Raw genomic sequence first — 12,350 nt, forward strand, 5'->3', positions numbered from 1 at the left:
GTCCTATAGTGCTCTATAAGACACTTTTAATAGCTTTATTTTAAAATTTTCTTTATAACTTGCATGATCTTTTCAAAAGCGCCGTGCAGTGTTGTTATTCAGCCACTTCTCTGAGTCGGAACAAATAAAGCCCATACACGTGAACGAGCGCCAAGAAGACTCTTGTTCGGCATGCAGTGTTGTGAACACATCATTACTGTCTTTGACATTTACGTACCCTGTATTTTACCATGCAAAGAGTGTTTGACCGGGTTGTAGGCGTGTGTGTGTGTGAGTGAGTAAGATAGAGTAGTGCAGCACCTTGGGAAGCGAACAATAGCTAGGCTTCATTGATATCCAACCACTGGGTAACTTAGGCTGCGCTTTGCACGGACATACGAGAAGAAACTGGACTTCTTCACAACTGAAGTGACGCTTTGAACAGACAAACCTCAAACAACACCAGTGCCTGAAAGCCTTTTCAAAATACTTGTAATATTATTCAGAGAATGCACTCCAAAAACACGAACTCGCTAAATCAGTCCCCATAAAAGTCATTTCATACAATACACAGACAGTGAACAGTGGAAACAGAAAAAAGTGAGCCAGGCGAAATGCCTCAGTCGCTACCCTACACAAAGCGAGGGAAATAAAGTCAGGAAAAGGAGATGACATTGAAATAATTTTTCGTCCATTGCAATCCCAATACGCGCCCATAAGCAAGAGTCTGTGGCAGCCAAGGCATGGCGGCCTTCACTTTGAAACATCTATGAAGCGCTTGGTTTGGATCGCTAATAATGAGGGAGTAAAGGCAACCAGCCAAGAATATTGTGCTTCATGAAGAGAGGGGTATTTAGTATGCGCCATGCGGCCTCCGCGTCCTTCTACTTTTTCTATCTTCCGCTAAGCTCTGCAAGGGACTCAACGCATTTCGCCGGGTTCCCGAGTTCAGCGACATCAACAGTCCTTATTACAAATATATTATAAGGCATTGTTCTCAAACACAGATGCATCCAGCGCATTAAGGTGCGCTGTTCTTGTGAAGCTGCTAAGAAGAGATGTTTATAGATTAATCAACTTGATCCGCATGTTTGATTGGGAGGTGGCACTAGCAAATAGTACGAAGGATATAATGTAAAGAATATTATGAGGCGACATAACATCTTCCGGAATATTTATTGTGTATTTTAATAATTTAAAAACACGGCAGCTATGGCTTCCGTCGTTCTTGCTTCGTACCTTAATAAAATGGACGCTGAGTTGCTGGTCCAAGGCTATATGTGTTTCGGAACGTTTACAGATACGTTTTCTCTATTCTGTGAAGCAATTCCTGCACGTTGTTTTCATAATGCATTGAAATTGTACTTGTTTATTCCATCAGTTTCCTCCAGTTTGTTCCGAACGATCACAACGTTTTGTATGAAAATGTGTGATTACTTAAGTTGAAATTTTCTAATGTAATGAGATTATGATAGAACTGATTGTAACCGTATATCACTTTCTGCATTTTATGTTTTATCATAATAGTGTTTGCAATTTCAATTTGTTGCTGGTGTTTATATTTTGAGATGACACGGTGCCGAATCTTTGTGAGCAGCATTGACCTCTGTGAGGCTTTCAGATAGCATTTCGTCCCTGGCTCCTATCGCTTGTACAAGGATTATTAATCAATTTCAATTTCAACAAAAAACTCGCAGAAGACATATAGAAAATCTGTTAGATGAATATTCTAAAACATTTTTGCCAGAATAAAGTGAAAAACCGTTATTTAAGAGAAAAAAAAACGCCCTGGATTATGCGTAATCTGCGGGGTTTTGTTCATGCTTCGAGAGCATGCGAAGTAAAAAGCACCGTCTCTCGCACAGGGCCGTCTGCCTGACATTATTCGCTCGGAGCAGAAATTGAAGTGTCTCATATCCAAAGCAATGTGTTAATTTAAGCGCACGAGCTCGATCGTGGCAGCTGACTGCGCCCTCACCACTTGCGTTTTATAAATGGTAGAGCGAACGGTGTTACTGTCTAAAAGTAGGCCTCGAACATATCTCTCTGTTAATTGATGTATATTAACTTCTGTGGTTATTAGTGAAATATTGTTTCTCATAAGGAAGTAACTACTCATTACCGTGTACCCCAGTGAATATAAGCAAGCTAGCAACTGCAGTGAACATTCCACAATGTATCCTCATTCATCTTCTCTACATGCTGCATTTAACAGGTGCATTCACCTCGCATATTTTGCGACAAACGGCATATAAAGTCCTTAAACAGTAATTGAGGCTTGTTGACATCGAGGTGGCAGAAAAGGCTTGGTTCGCGTTTCAATGGTGATGTCCGGTATCAGTACGTCTCCTTTGAGAGTAACATGACAGGGGGCATACCGGCGTGGACTGCGAAAGACAGTCATAAACTGCAGAGTGTAACGGCACCACACGGTGCATAGTCGAGAACATTTTACACCTAAAAGAGTCTTCTTAGTGGGTGACTGTCCACTGTGGAGGTTTGTAGACTGTTATACCGTCCTAACCGTTATTATACACATGCGGTTGCCTCTTTGTCCAGGGGAAATCATGGAACACTCTTACGCAAAGCTCTAGTGATTCTTGCTTTAGTTGTAACGCGAAAGTATTATATGGCTCACCAGAAACGAAACCTGACGCCCATAAAAAGTGGCGCTCCAAAACACGCCTGACCAGGAAAAGATAATTTCTTCTGAAGGCGCGGGGAATTGAACCCAGGACTTTCAGCTTGCTAGGCGAGAGCGAAAATCACAGGCCACAAAAACTGAGTTCCATCTCAGCGAACAAACGTAAACGTAGTATATGCGTTGCGTTACGCCTGTATGCTAATGAGTAGGTGCGTCATTACAAAGGAAAGAATAAATTAGAAAGAGAACAAGGAAAAACATCAACGCTTTCGCACTGAAAGGACGTGTAGCCTGATGTGCCCTGTATATTTTGGTCTGCACAGTATTGTTGGATATTATGCCTTTCCCCTGTTTCTGAGCTTTCGTGATAGGTCGTTGATCGAAACACATGGACGTAAAAGAGGTCCCACAAATTATGCTCTGCACCCCGTTGCTCTTCCGAATTGAATAAAACGGCGTTGACATCAGACTTTATGACATGGTTTACTATCAGGCTGCAAGCGCCAACTTGCAGGATCAAACGCGCCGTTACAAGGGAAGCAAAAGGTTACGCTCAGAAATATTCGCTGGAAGTAGCGTTCGCTTAAGCCGCATTTCGTGAGCATATTACCGTTCTGTCTACACTGATACAATTGCCTCTTTTTTCGATTACCAACCCCCTCTCTGATACGAAAAAAATCGAGTGAAAATATGGAAACTATGCTGTTAAATACACCGGACTCGCAGGCTTCTATATCTGAGAGGCAAAGCGATTGGGATAAAACTATGTAAAATACAAAGAAAAACATAATAATAATAATAATTGGTTTTTTGGGGGGAAAGGAAATAGCGCAGTATCTGCCTCATATATCGTTGGACACCTGAACCGCGCCGTAAGAGAAGGGATGAAGGAGGGAGTGAAAGATAAAGAGAAATAGGTGCCGTAGTGGAGGGCTCCGGCATAATTTCGACCACCTGGGGATCTTTAACGTGCACTGACATCGCACAGCACACGGGCGCCTTAGCGTTTTGCCTACATAAAAATGCAGCCGCCGCGGTCGGGTTCGAACCCGGGTACTCCGTATCAGTAGTCGAGCGCCCTAACCACTGAGAAGAAAAACATTCGAAAAATACGTTTTTTCAACATGTCTTGAAACCTAGGTATAGAGAAACAGTATCATCGTTGCGTCTCATAGTTTATTCTAGTTTACTTTCTTCACTAGGGTGCGCGTGGCATCGTATTGGTGGCACACGCACCAGCTGTAGTGAATTTATAACATTTATAAATCGTAGTTTGTGAACTTCACGAGCCCTCAAATTTTTTGCTTGGCTAGATCTGCGGTCCGATTTTGCAGCTGCACTCGCCTATTTTGTTTGTTTCATTTTTCATTCCTGCTTTTCCCCATGTGCCGACCCTCGCTTTGAGATGAAATCAGCTCGTTGTTCTCACCTCCATGTAAGAGTGCAGGCTTTGCATTCACGGAATGACCTGAACTCAAGTTTCCTTCTCTGTTTTCTTCCTTTTATACCCTCACCGCGTGTAAGGTACCCATTCCATGAATGCCGGGTCAACCTTCGTTTCTGGTATCTCTCGCTCTTTTTCTTTTTTTTTCAGCAGTTATAGCTTTACTGTACAAGGCTAACGCAGTGGCGGAGAAGAAAAAGCCGCCTGCGTTGGCACACTCATTCTGGTTTGGTGGAGAGGGTTCGGACGTCACACTTTCAGCTGTGGAATGAAAATCATTGAAACTCGAGCTAAATTCCGATGATCACATCGTACCATAACTGAAATGTCGTTACGACTATAAGGATGTAAAGTAAATAAAGTTGCCCGAAAGGAAAACAGGGGCGTCTAGTAGTAAAAGCACCCATGACTCCTGGTTATAAGGCAGAAACGCTGCCCCTAGTACATATGGGCACGTTCGATCGACCTGATTAAGGGGGAGCTTGGGTGTTTCGTGTTTCATGGAGTCTAGTAAGCCTACTGATGTATGCTAATTAGCGTGTGTAATTGCGCGAAACCTGTACTACTATTAAGCACGATAGCTAGGCGGGCGAGTTTAAAACTGTAATACGATTCCTAGTAATGCAGACATGGCTTCGAATAAGTTCTAGTTGCGCCTTAGGCACAAAACATATATAAATGGGACGATAATGTTTGAAAAATTCAGCACACCTGCCGCGTCTTAGAAGCTATTACCTGCAGCAGCGTGACGTCCATACAGAGCCTCTGAGTTTAATATTATATAAAAGCTCTTGGAAGACAGAGAACGTGATGCGAAGCAGAAAGCAGCGCTGCAGTTCTAGCAATTGCGAAACTACGAATCGAAATTCGGCCAGAACGAGCGACTGATTTCTCCAGACTAATAGGTGGCGACTCTTCCAATGATGAAAGGAATAAGCTGTTGGGTGGTATAGAACTCACACAAGCAGCAAGGGCAGTATGTCTTAATGCCGCAAGTGGTGTCGCAATCCGTTAATGTATAGTTTACAAGGAGACTAAAATTTTAGAAACGACCTGCGACTGGTTTCCTTAACCATTCCAAGCATTGAATTGGGCCTCTTCGCGTCTGTATGCGAGTTAGCCAGCCCATTGAGATTCGAATTGGTCGGAATAAGAACGAAAAGCTTGGTTAAAAACATAAATGGAACTCGCGGTCGCCGTTATCGTAGTCTTTCTGAATAAAACCGAGAAGGAACGTAGGCGGCGCTGCACTTCATCCACCATCAGGACGTCCAACTTGGGCTAAACCGGCAAGTACAGTTGGCAGCGGCATCCAGCGGAGCCCTGGTCTAGGGGCAGACGACCATTGCTAAGACGGACGACACACCTGACTCCGCCCAATTGCTCACCTACTCTCTAGAGGTCAATAAACGTTTTCCTTCCTTCCTTCCTTCATCCACCATGGAAAGGCAGCGGAACGCCGGAGAGAGGAGGTTTTGTTGTTGGTTTGGATACTTTAATGCGTGAAATGTGGGTTTCGCCATCAAAATTCGACTCTTACCCCGACAAACCTCGGAGCAATGCCGAGAAAGCTTTTATGCAAGAATAACATTTCTGTAAAATAAATGAATTTGTCAAAAGGGCATCGTTAAAACCATTTCGTCTGCTCGGAGAAGTGACAGCGGCGCACCTGCCGATTAAGACAAAATTGAAAATTGGTTTTTTGAGGAAATGAAATGTCGTATCTGTCTCATAACCCGGTGGACAACTGAACAGTGCCGTAAGAGAAGGGAGAAAGGACGGACTGAGAGAAGAAAGGAAGAGGAGCCGTAGTGGAGGGCTCCAGAATGAGTTCGACCCCCTTGGGACCTTTAGCGTTCATTGGCATCGCACAGCACACTGGCGCCTTTAGCGTTTTGCCTCCATCTAAACGCAGCCGCCGCGGCCGGGTTGAAACCCGAGAACTCCGGCTCAGTAGCCGAGCGCCCTAAGCAATCAGCCACCGCGGTGGGCTGCCTATTAGAAGCAGAATACAATTTTCGATCAGGCTTTAGCGAAGCCAAATAAGGAACCTTGTCTTCCCGGCATTCCCGTGGTTGATGAATTGGCCTTTAAGAAGGTCGCATAGATGGTGGCTCCATCTTTCTCTCTAGGTAATAATGAGCAGCTATATGACCCTAGGCGCCAGTGGGTATCGTATGCACCGTAGTCTCCTACTGTGTGTGTACGGTTCGCTTAACATGCCGTTCGAGACCGGCTTGCCATGTAGCGCTGGCTGTACTGTCCATATTGAATGACTGCTGTGCGGAGAAAATGTAGCGCCCGGAGAAGCTTATGTGATTTTGAGAAACACCCAGATGACTGAGTGCTCATACGCTGTCAGAGGAATGTCCTGCATCACAACGCACATTTATTGCGACGTTGTAAAACGACGTCACTTCAAAGTTATGTTGCGTACTTTTTCACGAATGTTTTAAAAGCACCCGGAAGTTGTTGACGAATGACCGCATTTATAGGTGCACACGGTGAAATCCGAAAATATTACTGCGACGTTTTGTTTACGCCTATATGTATGGGCCGCCGCACGTACCTCGCCTGGTATCCCCAGCCTGGATAACTCCGGCCCACACATAATGTGGCGTTTTAAAAAAAAGTATTAGCTATGAAATAACTCACCGTAGTTAATGTATTTTTGGATGTACTCGATTTTTGTTAGTGAAAAAGTAACCCCACAGGTGAACTCGGAAATAGAAGAACTACTTTGAAAACTTTTATTTACATCAAATATTACTCGCCCTACACCTAGTTTTTACCCACCTGGTGAGAGCAGCGCAACGCATCTTGGTGACGTGATAGACTGTTTTTTGTTTTTACACCTGTCTGCGAATGTGCTCGTACCGCTATCCAGAATGCCAGGCACGTTTATCTTGCTCCCGCCGTAGCGGAGAGCGAATGCGAGAGAGCAGGTATACTTTCGAGATTGTCGCCATATTCGAAAAGATGCCAGGCCAGGCTGCTGCGCCTCCTATAGAGAATCCAAGCATCTGAGGCGGCATGACGCTCGTTCGCAAACAAAAACTGTCGATAACAAACACTTCGTTCGTGACAAAATCTTCACCCCGTTTACAAATATAACACATGCAGACGTGACTTATAGCGTTTTCTTATTCGGTGCTTTTTTTTTTCGGCAGTTTCAGCTTTGTCACGTACAGGCGAACTATATGCGTCTTCGGCAAAGTGTAAACGTTCCTACCTCCAGACCTGCTCAGAAACAGGTGTCGTGAAGGCGCTGCAGAGCATTTTTTTGTCGCTCACCAAGCAGTGCTGGTCCTCGACACAGGCGGTGAGTGGGCGAGGAAGAGAACGCCAGTAAAACGGAGTGTTCAGATGGTTGGTACATTGCCTGCCTGCGAACACAGCGCCGCGACCGTGCCCTTTTGGTCGCTTGTCGTGGCGCTGTGTTTGTAGAGGAACGACAGCGCCGAAACCATGTCCATAGTGTCTACGGATCGTGGCCGCAATGGGTCACATTATAAAGATATGTGTTGAAGACGGCAGCACGTTACAGGCGCTGCCTTGCGTCGCGGAAGAGCGAGGGCTTATTTTTCTCGAAAATAAGCTGTTTTATAACGTTGATTCTGAGAATACCTACTGAAATGGTCTATATGAGCCACTTGTATAGAATGTTGGTATTATCGAGTCCATAAGATATGAAGTAATACATAGAAATCGATATCATGTCTGTACGGAGCACACAAGCATTTCCGGAAATTTCTATTCGATTTCTACACAATGTACATGACCTCATATGGAGTCCGCAAATTAAATTACATGATTCCATTCAGTCAATACCGACTTCTTGTGCTCAATGTTGACTCCATAAAATTTATTATGGACACATAAGGAATTATCGAACTCGTCATGTGTAAACTGTCAGTAGGGATGCCAAGTTTTTCTGCTGTCCTTGACCCGCAGCAGCTTTTCGTTAAATTAAAGTGCACTGAAGACACTTGCCGGTGGTCTCAGTTTTGTGTTAAAAAAGGACAGGAGAACAACGCATTCGACATTTCACCCACTTGAACCACGACGTGAATGCGTGCGCAGTCGGGCGAGCCCATCTTCATAACATCCGAGGATTCGTGGCCAACATGGCGCAGAACACGTGATTGGGCGACGTGGAGGCGTTCTCTTCGGCCCTTCCAGGAGCACCGCCACGTGCGGAGGACATGTGGACACCAGCGTATGTCTCCGTCCGAATAGAGCTGGAAAAGATCAGCTAACTTTATTTTGCAATGCATAAAAGCACGCATGTTAGCTGCTGCACACGCTTCTGTGTTTCGGTGGCGATATTCTAAAACAACATTTCTAGCAAAGAATGTACTTGCGCAAGGAACACAGGACACAACAAAGTAACGCATACGACATGTACAGTGCGCTCTGTACTTGTCGTATGTTACTTTGTTGTGTCCTGTGTTCTTTGCGCAGGTACATTCTTTGTTAGAAATGAACCAACTCGCCCAGACAAGTGTTAATAAAAGAACATGCGTGCATTTATGCACGCATACATGGATTCAGCAGACTATACGTCATAAAGAAAATTATCAGGCATACGCAATAAAAATAAACTGTTATAATTGCAATTTTATGATGAAATTGAGATTTATCTGCATCGAAAGGAAAATGTATGTGGACCATTTCCCCCGCCTCCTCTTTTTCCCTGCTTGAAAGTTCAAACCGTGCAGAACGGCACAGGTGCCGCGAACGTATTGTTACGTGAGTGAGACGAGTTGACAGGTGGTGACAGGATGTGTTAATGGTGGATGGCTTTCCGCGAGCACTCCTGCCCGCTCCACTGCACACTTTGTGGTCTTCTAGTCCGTCAGAATATATTTTACCTCAAGGCAGCAAACCATCGAATGAATGCTCGTTTGGATGAGAATCAAATACGTGTTCTAAGACATAAGGTGACCTGTGGTTGTGTACATTGTGCTTGTGTCATGAAATACTCTTTTGTCTCATGTATTAACAGAAATAATAGTTCCTTCATTTTCATTTGCATTTTTTGCGTGCTGACGAAAGCACCGTATGTCACCACTTTAAACTTGGTTTTTTTACCTTGGACTTGCTGGGTCATACTGCACCTGCAGTTATATTCGAAGCCAAAGGTATCAATTCAGAGCTATTTGTTTTTAGCTGCTCGTCACTGCAACTACAGTTACCTCAACCATCAGGATTTAGAGCTGCAACAAGAAGCCAAACTTTTCCAGAAACTTTGGGCTGTGGCAAGATGAGCAAGCCAAAAGCAAGCGCACCGGCAGAATGCATAGTTAGAGTGAGAGTGGCTACGAACTTAAAGCGGGATGCCATTGAGAATGGAATGTGATGCTTACGTCAACTCCCAGAGATGCCATTCCATGCGCCACTTAAATTAAAATGAAATTTCTTCATTTGTCGAAGCCTTGCAACAGCAAATTGTGCCTATAATTGCGTTATCAACGAATAAAATTTGGTTTTATCTTGGGGTGCCAAAAAATTAAAGCATGTTCCTCTATGTTCATTTGGTCAACAATTACGTTACAGACCTTTTTCTTCCCTCTACATATTATGCTTATTTTTGTTTTCATGCATCGTGAAGGAATTAATTCCCACATCGACACTTGTGTTCATCATTTTCATAAAAATCTGTTTCTGAGGACCCAGGTGCTTCTTTCCAATCAAGGATACCCGGCAAACACGTGGATCAATTTTTTCACGGGTTACATATTTCGTGGAATATCACTGTATGGTACATTTTTTTCAGTACAAGTAAATTTGGTCTGTTTCAGATGGCCGAAGAATTTTGACGAGGCATTCATCTATGCAGCTCGTCAAATCATGTCGCCCATTTTTTCTCTTTTTTTTAAATAAATTTCTTCAAAGAGCAGCTGGCTGTAGCTGCGTTCCTCTGCAGTTGGCTAGCGAACTAGTGTTTCGAAATGTTGAATAGAATGCCCAGAAGCCGATTCAGTCTCTTTCGACAGATCTACATCAAATCTTTATGCAAATGTACACCGTCGTTGCCTACGTTGCGAGATACGTCAAGGCGATTAAGACGGTCTTTTGTGTTGCCATTCTTGTTTCAAGCCGTCCCGTGTTACCAATCGAAGCCCGGACCACGAATCATCCACTGAGCCCGCTGCTTCCTGGGAGAGACCAAATGCCGCCTAAACTTCGCATCCAAAGAACGCGGAACTGTGTACTCTGCGTGCAAGGGCACACGGTTTCTATTCCCTCTCTGAGGATGCAATGCTAGATCTAGCATCATACACGGCACCTCAACATCCGATTCTTCGCCTGAACAAAAGGAATCCAGGAAAAAACCGCTGCACCGCGCACTCTAAAGCGGATATACATATTGCACGAAGCGGATTGCAGACGAATACGCATAAGCCATCTTCTCCATTCGTTGTGAACGAGATTGCCTCAAATGTATGCAAAGAAACAAAAACAAATCGCCGTAATGTTTTCTGCAGCGTGTATGTTTTCCTATGATCCTTTGGGGGCGCTGTTTATACGTCATTGCCCGGGAAACAGAAATCAAAAGTGAAAACATAAAAAATATTATTAAAGCTTCTTTACAGGAAACTGGGTCATATCACTTGATGTTCTAGCATCCCTGTAGTCCAGCGCTACGTGAAAACACTAAAAATATTACCATTTGTTCTTTGTACTCTTTTAACAATTATAGTTGCAAGAGAGAGTTTCTCCGCAATAAATCGCATCTGCCTAGGTGCCTTAGTATGTTCGCACTGGAAGCTGAATTGTTCTGTATGGCTGCCTATGAAAGTTAATACATATGTGGCTTTCTATGGACCCTTTCACTAAAGGAGGAATGCAGAGGAATAGGGGAGTGTTGCACCTTGAAGGAAACTCACCAAACCGATGAGCGAAAGGACCCCCAAGAATAGCATGGCGAGTGGTGGGCTCCAACTTTTGTGGACTCCTCCTTTGCGTCCTTTTCCCTCAATATGTAACGTGACTTAACTAGAGCTAGCCCCTGCGTTCTTTCAGTGCAAAGACGACGGTGAAATGGGGTGTCATTAAAGCTGTCGCTATTAATGTTCTTTTTCCCAGGAGGCAAAGTCCCTGGAGGCTGTACAGGCATACGGGTCTTTGGAGGGGGCATGTGGTCAGTGTTTGACTAGGTGGTGGAATTAGAGGGAAGGTAACGCCATCTGCGTGCATGTCATCCAGATCTTATTTAGACTGAACAGGCGTACAAGTATGAAAGCTTCCTCTTTTTTTTTACTTTACACAGCGCGTCACGGCAACCTATATTTCTTGAAAAAGCTACCTTAAAGGGGCCCCGAAACACATTTTCAGTGCATTGTTTTGCCTGTTGGTTGCATAGAATGAGTTATAGTGATGCTATTAGCATTGGTCGCACCGCGTATACTGTGGTTTTTATTATTTTAATTAGCTCGCAAAAACAAATCCATGGCGCTGACGGTGTCACCATACAGTGGCGGTTTTTAGCAGCCGATATGACATCACTTAGTGCGAGCTTGCTGACTGGACAAAGAGTAAATATACTGCAAATCACCGGGCGGTGGCGCCAGATGCCGCCACGACCCCGACAACAGCGCGTGCTCCTTGCTCGCCGTGGCCAACTAGTGCGCTAGGAGCGACGGGCGATGGTTGGCGGTAAGCAGTATAGGTACGCGCTATGCTAAATGGGTCTGATATCTTGCGCAGGCTGTCACACCGTCGCGGTATCTCGCACTCGAGTTCGGATCCATAAGTAAGAGAACGTCACTGATCAGTGTTCCCTTCTGCGCCGTCGACGTGACGGTGAAGCATCGCTGGGTCAGCTGTGCGTTCACATGGTTGTTGTAACCATGCAAACGGGGCTGCCAGCCTTGACATGAACGAGTTACAGAGAACAGGCAACCATGGAATGCAAACATCCGCCACGTGCTAAGATAGGCTGTTTTGATTGGTCGCACTGGGTGTCATCATTGGGAGAGTGAAATGGGGATGGGAAGATGCGCGAAAATCGAGCTGAGGACAGCATTTTGTTTCCTTGTATTTTGAAATTTCTTTATTGACTAACTCCCGTTCCCTTGCATCGATTCTCGTAATTCTTATTGAGTCAGCATCTGTGTGACATAAAGAATCCATCTGAAGTGTAACCAGCATCCGTTCAAGCTGTGTTTCGCAGCCCCTTTAAGTGCCTTAACCGCGCTTGTAGACACCTTCGCACGGATTAGTGCGCTAGAATGCTCCTGCGAACAGAACGGGAGCGATGTCAGGAAAGAAAGAAGG

This window comes from Amblyomma americanum, chromosome 10 (genome assembly GCF_052857255.1).
Source record: "Amblyomma americanum isolate KBUSLIRL-KWMA chromosome 10, ASM5285725v1, whole genome shotgun sequence".
NCBI lineage: Eukaryota > Metazoa > Arthropoda > Arachnida > Ixodida > Ixodidae > Amblyomma > Amblyomma americanum.